This window comes from Rhinolophus sinicus, chromosome 4 (genome assembly GCF_057876585.1).
Source record: "Rhinolophus sinicus isolate RSI-liver-muscle chromosome 4, RSI-T2T, whole genome shotgun sequence".
In the NCBI taxonomy this organism is placed as follows: domain Eukaryota; kingdom Metazoa; phylum Chordata; class Mammalia; order Chiroptera; family Rhinolophidae; genus Rhinolophus; species Rhinolophus sinicus.
Genome location: NC_142504.1, coordinates 89,480,789 through 89,499,249, shown reverse-complemented (window position 1 = coordinate 89,499,249; position 18,461 = coordinate 89,480,789). Strand labels below are relative to the sequence as shown.

Sequence of the window (18,461 nt, the reverse complement as noted above, 5' to 3'; positions counted from 1 at the left end):
GTAATAGCAGAGGTAATTTTCATAGCAGAAGCCAAACAGGAGGCACTCTGGCAAAAAGACTTTTTGTTATAGGGTTTGGGTTTCCTTATTTTTCAACCTTCTTTAAAAAAAAAAAGAAAAAAAAAAAAAAAGTACTCCAGAGGCTGTCAGGCAGCTCCGCGTCTCCATTAGAATTCAGAGTATTCCACGGTAATTACAAAACAGCTGTAATGGAAAATTGGTAGTCAAACCCATTTTCCAGCGACTAGAACGGTGAATGGGCTCCATTATGTTCCTAATTCTCATTAACTTAATTTGCATAGGAAACAATGAAGGAATACATAATGAGGTACAGTGGGTGAGCAGCCTAGCCCTTACCCCCTGCAGTGCTGGGTTCAACCCACAATGACCTACTCCAAGGGAGGAGAGGCTGAGTACCCTGCTGCACTGCTCCCCACTTGGGTGACTACAGCTGCAGGCCGGAACTAGTCCGCGATGGGCAAGGTGGAGGGTGACTTCAGAATTGCCTTGCCTCAGCACACTGGATGCAAACTCCGCTTCTTCTCCCACCCCCGCTCCTGCTTCTGGTAAAGCTGAAGAACTGGAGCAGAAGGAGGAGGCAACTTGTTCTCGGGTAAGCAATTCCAGGCTTTGGCTGTGTGTGCACGCGTGTTGCTTCCTACAAATCTGGTTTTAAGTATAATTAGCCCTGACAAAAGGATGAGCTCAGCAATCAGGGCACTGAGTGGGTTGAGGGTGCAGGGCTGGGCCTAAGATGGGTCCCCTTTGGGCGGTGGGGCCAGCAGATGTCCCAGGCTCCACTCTAAGCAGCAACCACAACCTCTGCTGGTAGAGCCAACGGGACTTGAGAAGAGGCAGGGGAGGATGACAGCCAAAGCTCAAAGCTTGTACAACTAAGTTATCTCCTGACTCCATCTACCAAGCTGTAAGTAGTGGGATGCCAGAAGCTGTACTCTCTGCTTTAACAAATCAAATTATAAACTGAAAAAAAAAAAAAAAAAGTGGCACAAACCACTCACTGTTATTGATCGTTTCTGATAGTTCACACACTATACTGGACAGTCTCACTGAATCCGTATAACAAAACTGCAGGATAAAGTTGCACCCATTTTGCTGATGAGGAAACTGAGGCTCAAATAATTTGATATGCTAGGATTATTTAGATAGTCAAAGGCAAAGCCCAGACTGAAGCTATGTCTTCTGAACCAGCTAGTCTAATTAGGCCAATGTCCCCTACGCTTACTTCATGGCATATAAGGAAAATGATGATATTGTACGGTACCCCGGGATGAAGGAAAGGGGACTTGAAGCCTGGAAAATGTTCCCCAACCCCTAAGTAGAAGAGAGGATCAATATTTCAAGCCACGTGGATTGGAAAACTCACGTCTAATTCATAGGAAAAATGGTGGTGCCTTGAACTGTAGATAATCTGAGAGCTACCAGGAAGGCAGATATATCCCAACAGTGTTTCTCTGGGTGAGGCAGAAGTGCCTGAAATGCCACCATTAGTTTGGATTAATTGTTTCCCTCCCCATATTCCTCTTCTTAAATGCATCCTTCTGTGGAGGGTGTATAATATTCATTCCATAGAGAAACATAATGTAGGGGGGCATTTATTTATCTTAAAGTAAGAAGACCTGGGTTTGAATCTTAGCTCTGATGCTTAATCATAGTTGAAAGACCTTATGCAACTCAGTTCCAGGGAGCTGAACTAGATAACCTTCCTGTTCTTAAAACTCTGCAAATATGTTTATCATAGGCTTTCCCTTTGAAGTGGGAATAGGCTGATTATATGCAACATGCTAAAGGGAAGAATGGTACAGGCAAAATGACCCAAAACAAACTTTTCCAACATCCAACCTTTTCCAGCTGGTCTTCACTCACTCTTTCACCCCCTCCCCAAATCTCCAACAACAATTTTCTGAGAAAATACTAAGTCCACATGGGTAGGGGGGCAAAAAAAGTATACAAGTGGACACTTTGGTCAATGTTGCTCAAGCAATCGTTCGCCATAATCAGAAGTGTCTGGACGCTGATGCACCACTTTGAGCACCTCTTGTCATTGCAGAAGTCAAACGTGACTTGTATTCATCTTTTGTTATCAGTATATATTGAGTATTACAATTTTAATAGTTTTCCTTTCTGAAAATGTGTATACATTTTATTTGGCCCCCTCTGCATATGGTGTATCATCACTATAACAAGACCACGAGATGACTTTCGTCATCACCGTTAGGTGAGGAACTATCACAAGAGGTCAAAGCCACACAGCCCAGTGTTCTGCCTGACCTGGGTATCCAGCTGTGTAGCACCCTCAAGTCTGGACCCTCTTTATTGTTTTGCAAAAACCTTCTGTCTCTGTTGCAAATCTCCCTCTGCACCCAGCGTTGATGACATGCCTTTCAGCACTTGAGTGCGTTCTCCATCTCAGGGTGGGTCTGGGAACTCAGGCATGCCCCATCTCATTTACTCCTCAGCCTCGCCCTCAGAGATGCTATCTGCATCCCAGAGACCTGGAAACGGAGAGTGTCAGCAGAATTTCTGGTTGACTTGACCAACTGGGTTGGTTCTTCAGGTGCCATGCGCATGAAGCCCAGACAGAGCCACCCTTGAAAATCGACACCATTACCCCTCCTGTGTGAGACGAGGGCAAAAAGCATGTCTGCAGCCCTGTGGACAGATCTCCTGTCTGTCTGTGACCATCAGCAACCAGTTCCTAGAATGCTCGGTGAGTATTTGTTGTTGAATGGATTGACTTATCGCTTTATTAGTACCCACGCCTATTTACTATGCACGTGATATGTGCAGTCATTGCACCAGGAGTTATGGAGAATTTTACATTACTCCAGTTCATAAAGCACATTCCAGTCTTGGAAGTCTTCATGTTATTACTCAAAACTGCTTGGTTAGGGCTGGGGGATGGGCATTTGACTTAATTTCTTGGGCTTCTTCCTGTCATAAACTACAGCATGCCCTCCAAGCCATGAGTTTATGACAGGAAGAAGCCCAAGAAGCTAAGTCAAATGTTCTAATGCTGTCCCATTTCACCTCTGATTTTAAGGACAAATACCAGCTCACCTATTTAACCAAGCACAAACCCCAAGAAGTTCCCACTCTTGGATGGATCGACGTTAGATTAGTTTTCCTGTAGGTTCTCCAAGCACGGCCCCACATCTCTCTCTGTATAAGAGAACAAAGCTGATGTTCTAGGAAGTTTCCGGGCTGCTTTGTTTGTTCCCTTCTTGGGTTCACTCAATGGCACTTACACACCAATAAAAACCCACTTGTGGCTGAAGTCTCCCATGCAGATTTGCAGGCACTTGGTGTTCCCTCAGTAAAGAGCCTCTCTCTGCTTTCCTGGGAACCAGCACCACACTGCACAGCTCTGCCAACTGCGTCACTTTTAGATTCCGGGTTTGAAACCAAATAAAAATTGATATGTGTGTAATCACATTTGTTTAATTAAAGTAACACATCTGTGCAGTAAATATTCCAACACGAGCTGGTCAATAGCAAATCCTCAGCATGTACAGTAATAATTGACTAATGCAATTAAATGCATGTCAGAGTTTTAAAAGAAAATATAATGAGATTTCATCATTTTATATGTACAGGTAATTAGTTCTTAGGAATGTGAGTAAAAGCAAATTATCTACAGATTTGAACTATCAGCAGATAATTCAAATGACCTAGTTTGGGAGAGGAAATGGTATCTAAAACATAGAGAAATTCAAACCAAAACAAACGTTCCCTACGATTACATCTGAAAGCTATATTAAGAAATGAGCATGTATAATTTTGCTCAACATGTTTTCATCGAGCTTCCCTTTTGGATGAGTTGAGCCATAGTGAGAGCACCAGGCTGGAATGACATCTCTCCTGGCTCATGCTCCTCTCCTGACTGTTTGGGCATCCAGGAACCTTCCAGTACCAAGCTCTGGGTCATTTTGAACAAGTCTTTATTTTGCTTTGTATGCAAACTGACTCCATGTTTTTCTGCTGGACCATTCGTGTTTGGTGTGAGTGTCATCCTGGATTCTGGACAGCATGTGCACAGGAGGGCTGTGGGAAGGGCATTCCAAGAAGAGGGAACAACGTGAGCAGATGCAAGGAAGCAGGCAAACACATGGCTTATTTGGGAAGCGCTGGGGAGCACAGTCTGACTGGAGAAGATTCTGTAGGAGAAAAGAAGGAGCTATGGCTGTCAAAATAGGCTGGGAAATGATGGGCAAAGATTTGAATACCAGCCAAGAAGTTTGAGCATCACTCCTCTGAAGGCAATATGGAATCACTGAAGATACTGTTTTCTGCTACTTCACTCAACACTAATCATACCAAAGGCTTTCAAAATCCCAGCTCTCCAATGGGAACTCACGCTCCTACAGTTATCTTCATCACCAAGGCCTGGCTGTTTTGAGATTAGGGTCCTTTCTCTCTGGAATAGGAAGCTGTCTGGCTGTGTACCCATCCTTCCTTAGATGATTCCTTAGTTCACATCACTTCCCCTCACTAAACTCTCAGAAGTGATGACATAGGCTACCTTAATGGTCCATCTTAGTGACTGCAGCTCTGCACGGTGACTCCTGTCTTGTGTGAATCTTATTGCCTTAACCAGACCAAGGGTGGGCTAGGATGATAAGCCTATACTTTGTAAGGTGTTTTAGGTTTTAATATGTATACACAGGCTGTTTGATTGCATCTTTTCTGTCATGACTCTGGGTCAAGAAACAGCAGTGAGAAGACAGAATGACCATGAAAAACACAAGACATGACCATCATTTGACATAAGAGCAACACGTTCCTCACTGACTAGAGGGCAGAAGCTTTATTTGGTCACACAGTTAGTGGCTGTACTGAGGAACACCCCCCACCTGCTCCCTGGCTTACACCCCCATGATCAGAGCCTCCCTTCTGTGGGATAAGTTTGTGCTGGTTCACTGATGGCTGAGACTAATGGTCAGCATGGCCCCACATTGAGGGCTTAGTAATTGAAATTTCCTTCAACGGTAACCAAAAAAAGAAAAAGAAAAATGCAATTAAAGTGATAAAGACGAAACCCACAGAATAGAAGAGACAAAGCAACATATCAACCAATATCAAAGTACAGACCCTATTTGTATCAAACTGAAAAAATTTATGCATATATTATATACTACATATTAATATAATATATTGAATATCTACATAACAATTGGAGACATATGAACACTTACTAGATATTGTGCATAAGAAATTTTTGTTAAGTTTGTTAAGTTTTAAGCATAGTCATTGTATCATGGTTATAACTGGTTTATCTTTTTCGAAAGAGCCCTTGCGTTTTATAGATACAAACCAAAATACATACAGGTGATATGACGATGTCTGTATTTCCTTCACAATAATCCAGGAGCGAATGGAAAGCAGAGTAGGTAAGGCTATGAATGAAACAAGAATGGCCATGTACTGATAATTGTTGGGGCTGGAAGATAAGTACATAGGGTTTAATATACTAGTTTCTTGGCATCTGTATATATTTAAATTCTTCATTAAAATGATGATGGTCATGATTTGCAATCAGCGAAGGTAGAGGTCTTTCTGTGGCTGGGCTTTTAGTTTATGACCAAGGTTTGAGATTGCACTGAGGCTAGAGTCCTGACTGTGTTATAAATTTATAATTTATCAGGTATGGAACAATCTATGACCAAAGTAAGAGTCCAGAAGTGCTCAGAACAATTTAGAGACTGTATGATCATGATTATGGGGTAACTTTGGATCTGGGCTTGGGATAAGTCTATGGCTAGTAGGATGCTGAAATTAAAAAGAAATTATAGCCAAAATAGGAGGTCATGCTTTCTGGAGTTGAAGATGGTCTATGCCCTCAAATAGGGAATTATCTATTTCCGTAGCTAATATTCAAAGCTGTGCCAAATGGAGAGGAAGTTGTGGATATTCTCTCTGGTGATGATGTGGGATAGATGGCATGTCGGATCTAGCATGACATCAGCTCAGTGATTGGCATTTGGGAGCCAGTGTAGTTGAGGTCACGGTCAGCTGTGACTGGGGAAAGTTAGTTTTTGATGGGGGTTCAGAGAGTCTATGATTCAGTTTCTTGATAGGGTTGGGAGGTAGTTTCACACTCTAGGCTGCATGTTAGAGTTACCTATTGGCGGGGTCGGGGGGCATAAAGTTGCCAATGCCTAGACCCCGACTAAGCCCAGTGACCCCAGAATTGGGATCTGAAGAGTGAACTGAAGCCAGGGCTTTGGCTTTGGTAAAACCACTGAGTGTGGATGTCAGAGAGTGACTGGACTAAGAGATTCTTTTTATCTGGAGTTCAAGGGTGTTCTGTGTCTGGAGTTGCAAGTCTAACTATTCAAGCTGTGGCTACATAATAAAGAAGAGGTATTTAGGAATCCAAAATGATGCCGCCACGTTTTCTTTATTAGCGCTGTGTTCTAATCCTGGAGGCCAAGATTCAGACTATTCAAGAAGCACATTCACAGAATGTGGTGCCTCCATTTAAAACAGTGCTCCTGACCTACCTCCCTGGCACCTGTCAGAGTCTTTTGACATGAAGTAAGAATGGGTTTCTCCACTGAAAAGACTAAGTGGTCTAGAACCTTTGGCCATTCAAGGGATCATGAATAAAATGCTCCATTAGGAAATTGAACCTCCGACCTTGGCCTCAGTTGTTCCATGTGCCAGTCCACTTAGCTAACGATGAAGTCCAAGGGAGGATGAAGAACCAAAGAGCAGGGGCACCAGTAGAGACCAAGCAAGATGGAAGAACTGAGTGCCCAAGGAGGGAACCCACAGGAGGGAAGATACTGGGACAACTGAGTTCAGATAAAAGCATCCTTATGTAAGTATTATTATTATTGCTATCTGTAATGCAGACGAGGAAGCTAAATGTCTGCAAGACACACAGTCAAGCCACCAGCAAGTGACAGAGGATCAACACCAGGTGTGTGACCCCAAAATTTGAATTACTTCTTTATGCAGTCCTAGTTGTACAGTGAAACAAATTTAGTGTGTGTGTCTGTGTGTGTGTGTGTGTGTGTGTGTGTGTGTGTGTGTTGAGGGAAAGGGCAAGGAAAAGGCAGAGGGTCAGCCAGAAGAAAATGATATCAATAGTCCTGAAAGTCTAGCAGAGAGGTTGTCAGTTGAGTTGACAGTAAAGAAGATCCATTGTAACTCCTTGAACCAAGGCAGAGACCATAAAAGTGGTGTTTGGGGATGCTTAATCTTGCAGGGAGAATTGAAAGATAAAAGCTTTGGGAGCAGGGCACTCAGGCTTCAAGAATCAGAGTTATTCTCGTTCCCCTCCCTGGCCACCGAGTCAAGTATACCAACTAGTTTCTTTGTCAATTTCCCCCTTCAATCTTCTTTCCGACTTTTAGGAGGTTATCAAGTATGGTTACTTGTGTTGGGATTTGCACCTCTAAGAGAAGTTTTCTCCTTAAAAACACAGCATTTTGTTCAATCCTCACTGGTCCTCATTTCATATGATGAAGAAAAAAATGTCACAAGTAACACTCTTCCCAGGTTCTTTCTGGGACTGAAGTTAACCTCCCATCTAAAGGGTAAAAACCCTTTAAACAGAGCCACGTAGAGCAGGCAGCTCCATATCTTAGACGACAGGACCCTCTTGGATAGGAACTTAGAATAGACGGTGTCAGGTTCTCCTCCAACTCTGTGATATCATGATGATGAGATTCTAATTCTTAAAACATGTGTCAAGTTCAGCCTTTTGCCTTTAAGCAGACCTCCACTCCTGGAGGAAGCTCAGTTTCTGGAGCTTGCCAAGCCTTTCTGCATTCCAGGATTTTGGCACTTGCTGTTTCCTCTTCCTGGATGGCTCTTCCTTTTGCTCTTTGCAAAGCTGGCTCATTCTCTTCCTCCAGCTTCCTGCTTTAAATGTCTTTTGCTCACAGAGGGCTTTCTCAACCACCTATTTAAATACATCACTCTGGTGTTGTTGTTTTTTCTTTCTCATCTAAAACACTGGTTATTTCCTATGTGAATCTTACCACATTCTGATCATCTTATATATGTATTTGCTTGATTGATGTTTCTCTCCCCAATTAAGATATTACTTCTACATGTTTGTTTACTGATGGATTCCTAGGCTATAGCAGAGAGTCTGGCACATAGTGGGTACTTGAGAAATACTGGATGGATGGAAGAAATGTTAGGTGAATGGATGGATGGGTGGGTGGGTGGATGGATGGATGGATGGATGGATGGATGGATGGATGGATAGATGGTGGATAGGTGAGGGAGGGAGGGAGGGAGGGAAGAATGAGTAAATATTAATTGTGCCATGAATAAAAAAGGGTTCTGAGGTCAAATGGGTTTGGAAAATATGTTCTCTTTCCTTCTTGAAGATTCATAGTGTACATTAGCAATTTAAAGGGTCTGAAAATTTCCCAGTAAGAAAAAACTTGCTTAATTTTATTTACCCAGCATTTCCTAAATTTGTTTTAACTTAAAATACTTCTTTTTTATAATACCCTTACTTAGCATTCTGCTGAAGAGTGTTCCTTAAAACAAGGTTTGGAAAATCTGCTTCTTTATAACCATTGCCATGTTGAATAGTAATTATTTTTTAATTTCCCTTCCTGGCTCAGAGGTCCCCGAGACTTACACATCTTTGTACCCCCAGTGTATAGCACAGTGCCAGGCACAGAGCAAATACTCAGAAATAATTGAGTACTTGAGAAGGAAGAAAAGAAGGGGGAGGGAGGGAGGGAGAGAGGGAGGGAGGGAGGAAGGGAGGCCATAGCTGGGTTAGTCAGTAAGTAATTACTTCCTGATATATACCTTCAATTGACTTTGAGGCAAATAATAAAATGCTAATAATGACCTTACTGAATCAGGAGTCAGAATTACATTAATCATCTCAGATAAATTCTAGATTAGTAATTTACCTAGGGTTAGGATTCAAGTTAATTCACAATAAACACTTCCCCACCACCCTCCCCCCAATATGTGTAGACATAGTGTTCTCATGATGAGCTCTCACCTAGTTCTGAGAGTCATAAAATTACTGTGTTTAGAATGTTAGAAACGATACTACATACTAGATAAGAGCATAGGCTCTGAACTCAAATCTAGTCTCTACCATTGTCTTAGTCTGAGTTGTTATAACAAAAATACCACAGACTGGGTAGCTCATAAACAACAGAAATTATTTCTAACAGGTCTGAGGGTGGGAAATTCAAGACCAAAGCACTGGCAGTTTCAACATCTGATAAGGACCCGCTTCTTGGTTCATAGAGAGCCATCTCACGGTGTTCCCACATGGTGGAAAGGTGGGCAGGGCAATCTTGGGTCTCTTTTATAAGGGCACTAATGCCTGATGAAAGCTCTATCCTCCTGACCTAATCACCTTCAAAGAGCCCCCACTTCCAAATACTATCACATGGGGGACTAGGTTTCAATGTATGAATCCGGGGGGACACAAACATTCTTTCTATAGCAACAATTTACTAGCTGTGTAAACTTTTACAAAATACCTAAACTTTCTAAGCTGAGTTTCCTCGTATGTATAAGGCAGATGGTATTATAATAGCCTATAATTGCAGTGTTGTCATGAATATCAAACTAGATAAACATGCCATGGGCTTAGGATCATGCCTGGTATCAACCAAGTAATTAATAAACTACTCCCACTTCTGAGACTCCCTTCCTGAGGACATCAGGAGCCCAGACAGTTCATCTCCTGGGGGATTGCCTTTGGAAGAAAGCAGTACTCTGATTGTAAGATTTTAGAGCCATAGAAGGCCAATTTTAGTGGCTGGGCTCTTCAGATCTCACCCCAAGATTCTACTTCCCCTTTCAACACCTTGTGTAAAAACACACCAGCCCATTTCATCAAGCTCTTTGTAGATGCTCTCTGCACCAAGAGGCTGGTGAGAAATCACAAATAAGCATATTTTCTCCAGAGAAATTCAACCTCTACTGGCTTATAGAAATGCACCTGGAGCTGGCTTTGTCCCTCTCCTTCCTTGCAATCATGTAGAATTCATTCCTTTTTCTCTACTGCTCTTTGGGTTTCATGAATTATAAACGCAGGTAATTTCTATGTGTATAGTTTCTGTGTGTATCTAGGCATGGAAGGCATTGGAGGGGCCACAAGAGGCCAGACAGGGTATAGTTTTAACCTAGAATGGGATTAAGGAGGGGAGGAATAAGGAGGGGTGTCACTAAAAATTTAGCACCTACCCAGGGCTGAATACAAAATAAATACATAAGATTCCTTAAAATGAATTGAATGCAAGAATACCATCCAAGGATTGTTGTTTTTAAAGAGAATTTAGGTTCAGAATAAATACAAGTCCCCTTTTCTGACTTCAAACGTGCCCCAGTTATGGCCCCAGTGGAAGAGCTTCATGCTCAAAAGGCTGAAAGGAACTCAGACAATAATATAATCCCCCTGCTCCTAGTCAACATTGACCTTAAATCAGCTCAAATGGGCTTTACCTTTCTTTTAAATAAAATTTAAACTTATCTAGAAAATCCCAGACTCTTAGAAGAAGGGTCTCCTTCCTGAAATCCAGCATCTTCGACAGATGGTTATACAGGCTTGGAGGGTGGAAGGGGGCAAGTTCAGAGCTACATCCCACATCTTTCATCTTTATAAAGTTCTCATGTCAAGCAGAAATCTGCTTCACTGTAACTTCCATCTGCTATTCCAGTTCTGCCATTTAGAGCCAAGCAGGACAGGTCTGCTCTCTTCCATTTGAAATTCTTTTATTATTGTCTCCCTGCCCTCCCCTCCCCCATCCTCTTTTTCAGCACTAAACACTCCTTCTCTGTGAATGTTCTCTTTGAACTCTGTGGTTTCCACACCCTTTACCGTGCCAGCGACCTACCTGGGAGGCCACTGTTTGGCTGTTGTCTGTCTTAAAATGCATCTACTAGAGCTGAGTCCAATGTTTCAGATGTGTTCAGACCCACATAGAGCAGCAAATATAAATGCTGTGGTTAAGAACAACAGCATTTGTAATTAGCTACATTTGGTTCCACTGCATCCTAGTTCTGTGTCCTGGTATAAGTTAAACATTCAGAACCTAAGTTTCTCCATCAATAAAATGGGCATGATAATAAGGTTTTCACAAGGTTTAGTCATGTATAAAAGCATTAAGCACTGTTCCTGGTATAGGGTTAGTGCAAAATAAATGGTGGCTACAACAAATGTTGATGTTACTTGTATTATCAGACATGATATTCCATTAACTGTAAAATTTTTAGCAGCTATTCAGGCTGTTCATTCACAAAAAATGAGTCACCCGAAACACAATTTTTCCCCATCAGCTACTGTCAAGCAAATATGTCTTTGCTCCTAAGAAAACCATGGGAAAGGGCAGCCTCTCTTCTTCTGGACCTGCCGTACAGTGTAGGGAGCATCTTGCTGCCCACCTGAAGGTGAGGTCCTTACAACTATGGCAGAGCAAAGAGATGGGAAGAATCTTAGGAGCAAAGACGTTTTCTCCAGAAAAGCCCTCAAACCCATTTCTTTTCTCAATGGCTGCCTCCTCCAGCTGCCCAGCTGCCATCTTTGTTGCAGCAGAGCCTGAAGAGAAGCAGCTCGGTTGCCCACCATCTTGCAAAGGCCACTTCCCACTTACTTTCTGCATAAGTCTACAAGAGACCTTTCCTTTAAGTCCCATGGATGAGAGCAGACTACAGCCTTTAGCAAGGAATTACTGAGAGTTCATAAGGAGAGAAGGAGAGAACAAATTGTTCTTGCCAAGAGATGCACCCTTTTCCAGAGGTTCCCTCCCCAGGCCTGCCTTCAGGGTCCATCCATCTGCCCTCTCTGCTCCACTCTCACTCTATCCCTGAAATTCACCTTCCTGTCCAGCTGTGTTCCAGTGTACCTCCCAGGCTAAGTTCCACCTCCCCAGGCTTGACAACCTTCAGGCTTGACCCCTGTTCCAGGCACTAATTGACCATGGGAAGGTCAGCCAGCTTCCGATGGAATCATTCCCTTCTCCAGTGGCTGCAGTTGCCCTGGTCCTATCAGTGATACTGAATAATATTTACCTTCTACCTATGTGTTCTCAAAACTCTTAGGAATAAATTTCATCTTGGGTATCCCATACAGTCATGTACCTAACTCTATATACTACCAACAGAGAATACTATATCTTTCCAAATGTACATACAGCACTACAAAAATGCATTCTACATTAATCATAATGAAATCTGAATAAATTGCAAAGAGGAGAAATTTTGCAAATGAATAAGCAAAGAGCAGGAACAACGATATACAACCACTTGGAAAATGAAAAAGTACTTCTAAATCATACACAAGGACTAAATTTTAAAATGCCTATTTAGAAAATTATAACAAATAGAAGATTATATATGAAAACTTTTGTGTTATAATAAAATTTTTTCAGTGATAAATATGTGGCCTTAAATGCCTACAGAACTAAAAGTAAAATATGAAAATAAATGGATAACACATCCAACTTAGTTATAAAAAAATTAGATAAATCCAAGGAACACAGAAATTTTAAAAATCATTTAAAAATAATAAATTATAAATGAGAAAATTGATAAATCTTAGAAATAGATATTTGAAAGGAAAAGCCAAATAGCTAAATATCTAGAAAGTATATTCAAGTAAATAATAAAGAAGACACAAAAACAAAACACTAGAAATGAGAAAGTAAATATATTCATAAGCTTTAAAAAATATTATACAACAATGATGAAATGCGGAATTTTCTAGGTAAACATAAGTGAATCAAAACTTAATCATGAAGAGAAAGAATATCTGAACTGACCAAAAACAATGAGAAAAATTGAAAAATGTAAATATTTATTACCTCCTAAATGGCATAGGAAAATATGTGAGTTCTTTAAAATTCTCAATGAACAGATGATTTCCACGTTATATAAAGTACTCCAGAATTCATTTTTAGTGAAACATTTCCAGTTTGTTTCCCATAATCCTGATACCCAAACTTGATAGAGAACGCACATAGTTACATACCCACACATCCCACACACAACCATACATAAACACCTGCAGATGCTACTTCCTGACAATGCAAATGCAAAAATCCCAAATAAAATAGCAACACAAATTAGAATTATATGATCTAAGAAAGTGAAGGATTGCTGATTCCAAAAATCCACCAATATATCAATTAAAAAAAATTAATGTTCCTGAAATATAAAGAAACTAAGAATAAAGCTTTCTTCTTTTAAAAAAATCAATCTTAAAAAGAGTAGTGGACATTTGGTGAAATAATGACACTGAAGGAATCCACATTAGAGTAGCAGTACAAAGGATATCAGATATTACTGCTTTTACGTAATACTTTGGAAGATCTAGCCAATGCAACAAAACAAGAAAATGTGTGTGTGTGTGTGTGTGTGTGTGTGTGTGTGTGTGTGTGTGTGTTTGCATAAAGGAGGCAAAAGGAAAACTTAAGAGAATTAATCAAAATATTTGGGGACAAACACAGAAAACGCAGATATACACACACGTACACACATATTCACATGCACACACCCCACAGTGGCTTTCCACAAAAAATATCAGCAAATGGATGAAATATCTAATAATAAATGTAGGAAGTAGGTAGCCTCTGATGAAGAAAGTTATTATATTTTATTGAGGTGCATAAATGAGTCTTGAATAAATTAAAAAACAAATAGTATTCCTGAATAGGAAGATTTTTTTTTTTCAAAATAATATGTATATAATTTCCTCCGAAAAGAATTCATAAGTTTCAGATAATTTCAATCAAAATGCCAAAAAATCCCTTGAAAAGGTAATATAAAAATACATCTATAAGAATGAAAAAAGAAGCCCCCTAAAAAGAGAGTAATGAAAGAAGGCTAACACCACCAGATAGTAACACTTGCTCCATTATAAAACTCAGTAATTAAAGCAAGGTGGTGCTGGCGCAAGAACTGTCAAATGAATCAATGGCACAGAAAAGTAGTTCCAGACATAAATTCTAATACAAATTAAAGTTCAACATTTGACCAAGATCACATTTTTAAATCAAGGGAAAGAAGAGAATATTTAATAAATGGCTTTTAGACAACTGATTACAAAAGAAACCGATTTGAAAATAAAATGTTAGATTTATGTCCTATACTGTACCCCAGAGGAATTGCCCATCAATTACAAAATGGAAGGGAGGGAGGGAAAAAGGAAGAGAGAGAAGGAATATAAAACAGAAGTAAATGTATGTTATTTTAAAATGTGGTCTAAACCTAAAAACAAAGAAAGACATCTTTAAAGGAAAGGATAGGTATATTTTAACATATAAATATTAGCAACTTCTGATTAGGAGGTGGAAAATCACTATTTAATTTTTAAACAAAAACAAATATCTGGGGGAATATTTGTACCATATATCAGAGCTCTACAAAGAAATAAGAAAAATTGTTTACAGATCAATAAAAAATGGGCAAAGAAAATGAACAGGCAATTCACAAAAGAGCAATAATAAGAAAGTATTTAGTATTTCATGCAAATTAAAATAACAATGTGATTTCTTTTTTGTCTATCTGTTTATAAAAATACTACTTTTCTCTTTTTAAAATTCTGTTCTTCAATGCTGACAGGATTGCATTGGAAATACGTACTTCCAAATATTGTTAATGGGAGCCTGAACTGGTTCAGACTTTCTGGAAGATAATAAAGCAATAAGTCTCAAGACCTTTAATTTTTTTAAAATTTACTTTTAGCAATATTTCCTAAGGAAATAAGTTCAGATTTGCCCCCAAGTGTATAAATGTGCCCACAAATGCTATATTACTAATTTTTAAAATTAATAAAGAACAACCTTCATGACTTCAAAACAGGTTTTGGTAAAATGTTCCCAAAAATTTAACAAAGGTGTTCATGATGTAATGTATTAAGTGACAAAGTCGGATGAGTAACTTTACCATGTATCACATGACTATGAAATTAAATTTGTAAAACCAAACATAGGTAGATGAGAGAGAGAGAGAAGAAGAACAAGAGCAGGAGTAAAAGAGAATAAAAACACACCAAATGTTAGCTAGGAGGTGGGAATACAGATGTGTTCTGCTTCCTGCTTCTATCTCCCTCGTTGTTTGTTTTTTAACTTAGTGAATAAGCACTGCTTTTAATATCAGAAAAGGGTGTCATTTTAAAAATAGCGATTGCAGCATAACCTTATTTAAGTAGAGGTATTTGGATTAGAGTGAAATCTTCCTAAATTCCATTTATGCCTTAAATGTTGTACCCACAAATAATCATTACTACCAGCGTTATCCTCATAAAGACCACTTCGCTAAGCCCTTCTTTATTTCAGGCAGGTGGTATGTACTGGAGACATAGACATATAATAAATTCACCAGGTTCAAGGAATTTGAAGTCCACTTTGGCCTTGTGTGTGGAACTTATGCTCCGTTGAAGATTTAACTTGTATTTATCGTATTTATTTTTTCTTTCTCCGGGTTAGAAATCGTCTTAGCCTTCCTTAGAAAGGTAAGTAAGAGACCTGTGTCCCAGGAAACTACAGCAAGGGGTAAGCTCGACTTAATTGGTTCCAGGGAGGGAACCATTCTCCACACAAGGTCCTAGTGAGAATCTTCCTCTCTTCCAGGGCAAATTTGACAATGAAGCTCATAGTAGAATAGCCTTCATCAGCTCGAATTGCTATAACAAAGTACTGTAGACTCGGAGGCTTATACATGACATGAATTTATTGCTCACAGTTCCGTAGTCTGGAAGTCCAAGATTATGGCCAGCCTGGACATGCTCTGGTGAGGGCCCTCATCCCAGTTGCTGACAGCCAACTTCTGACTGTATCCTCACATGGTAGAAAGAGGGCAAGAGAGCTCTCTGGGGTCCCTTTTGTTAGAGCACTAATCCCATTCACAAGGACTCCACTCTCATGACTTAATCACCTCCCAAAGGCTTCACCTCCTAATACCATCACATTGTCAATTAGGATTTCAACATAACAATTTCGTGGTTGGGAGGGGGAGGGTCATTCAGTCCATTGCAATATAGTAAGTGAAAAAGACTGATCCATAACTTTATCATGTACAGCATGACTATGATCTTCAATTTGTAAAACAGAACACATTTCTCCCCATCCAGTAATGGATTGCCAACTGAGGACTGACAACTAATGAGGAAGGACTTTCAACAGATTCAAATGTGGCAGCAAGAAGAAAAGCTGGACTAAGAAGAGTAGCCCGTTCATAACCAGGGCACTCCCCACACAAGCTTGTCATTTAAGGATGACACCTTCCCCTTCCTGATTTTGGAAGCCTGTGTGGTTTAATTTTTCTCAAAACCTGATCATACTTTCAAAGACTGGAGGAGAGATCCCAGTAAGGAGAACTACATAAGCAAAAGTGAAAAACTGGAAACGCTATTGTAGCTATAAAGAACAGTAAACGGCTGCACTCTCTTCCTGTGTGTTTATTATTATAGTTTGTCTCCACTCTAAATTTAAAACCTGTTTATCCCTCCTCACATCAGCATGTGTCAAAAACAAAATTTCATTTACCCAATGGATGTGTCAACATAGAAAGCATTTTCTTCTTTTCCCCTTTGTTTTACTCAAGACATTTGGTCCTCCTCCTTGGATCCCAAATGGGAGAAAATAATAATCAACGATTGATTTATTTGTGTGGACAAAATGATTTGATGTTGTTTCTTGTCGTTGACAGAATGATCTGGGTGGAATTGCATTCCATTGATAAAACCGTGATGAAATGTTATTCTTTGGATGAATAAAGTTAGAAGTCAAGAGAAATTGCTTTGGCTCACATAATATTTTTTCAGCCGTCAGTCATTTCTTGGCATTTGATCACATCATTGTCTCTGCTCCCATCATATTGACTTCGTTGTCTGTTATTAATTGAAGCATGACTTTTCTTTCAAAGCTACAACAAAGAGCACAAACTCAGGAAAATAGAAGAAGTTTCACTTTTACTTTTCCTAGCTCCTTGACTGTCTGGTCCTCTCCAGAGGAACGCACCTTCCTTGTTAATGCATTTCAAATATCACAGACAGATATGTCCTACTGTTAAAGACATATACTCTGAAAGGAAACTTCCCATGACTTGGCTTTATTTTGTGATGTCTTCACGTGGCCTCATGAACACACCAGCTTTATACAAAAACTTTCTTGCTATGAAGTAAGACTACTGCATGGCACTGAGAAATAAAGGCGTGATAACATATCACAGCCTGGATACATCACACCAGCATAATGTTGAGTGAAACAAGCTGGACATAGCTGATGCATACCGAATCTATTTACATAAAGTTCAAAATTAGAGGAGACTCTTCGCTGATGTAAGAAGTCAGGGAAATGGTTACCCTCGGAGGAGGCAGTGGCTGGGAGGTGGCTGGAGTGTAGTTTTGCTCTGATAAAGTTCTGTTTTCTGATCTAGATAGTGATTATAGAGATATACTCACTTTTTTTAAAAAATCGTATCATGCTATACACTTATTGTAGTCTTTTGCATGTATGTTATATTCCGATAAAAATGTGTTAATTAAAAAATTGTTTAGTCACTATAAAAAAGAGATTTATTTTTTAGCCTTTCACTAATTACATATGGAGGTGAGAGGAAATGAGACTGTAGGGTGACCTCCATGTTTTTATCAGGCATTAATGGGTGGGTATAGAGAGGACGCAAAGAAACAGGAGAGGATCCTTTGCGGGTGGGGGAGAAAGGGTTGGTTTGGAAAAGTTGAGTTTGAGGTGCCTGCAAGTCAGGACACCCAGTCTAAACTGAAAAAGACAACTAAGATAGAATATATATATAAATGATTGGAGCATATGTTTAGGAGTTTTCAGTACAATGATGACAACTAGATGGGATTGCCAGGGGGAAAGGCAAAACGAAAAGAGGAGAGCTGAAGAAAGCATGTGGTGAGCTACAAATTTCCATCCGTGGGGACACGGGCAGGGTGGACTTCCTGGCCACTCATCTTAATGGCGCAAGACCTGCCCCTGGGGCCCATCCCACCCAGCAGGAGATGGGGATAATCCCAGTGTCCGTCCCTTCCCCAGTTTACCATCTGAACCTTGACCTCGACTTTTCACATTCACACCCAAGTTCCTTGCACATATTTGATAAATGAATGAATGCCTCCAGACAAGTCCTAAGTCATGACAGCATGGCCAGGCTTTTGCAATGCCAAAAAAAAAAGAAAGAAAAACCACAGATGAATGAAATTAATGTGTGTGTGTGTGTGTGTGTGTGTGTGTGTGTGTGTGTGTGTTGACAAAATGAGGGGAGAAATTTACAGCACATAATTGGAGAGAAATTATGAGCCATAGGTGCAGGAGTTTTATATGGAGTTTGGGTAGAGTGACAGTATGCAGAGGGAGATACAATTATTAACATTTCTGTCCTTTATAATTCCCTATCCCCTTCTCCCAATTCAGTTAAATACAGACACTCATAAAACAAATTTTTTTATTCTATAGGCAAGTCAATATATGACA

At 40.0% G+C, this 18,461-nt stretch overlaps 1 long non-coding RNA gene across 1 annotated transcript; it reads left to right on the top strand.

Annotated features, from left to right (window-relative positions):
• Positions 1–361: 361 nt before the first annotated feature.
• Positions 362–17,342, top strand: LOC109452095 (uncharacterized). Its single transcript, XR_002138090.3, has 3 exons — positions 362–613; positions 2,478–2,728; positions 16,091–17,342. It is a non-coding gene; the product is annotated as an uncharacterized LOC109452095 (long non-coding RNA).
• Positions 17,343–18,461: the final 1,119 nt, after the last annotated feature.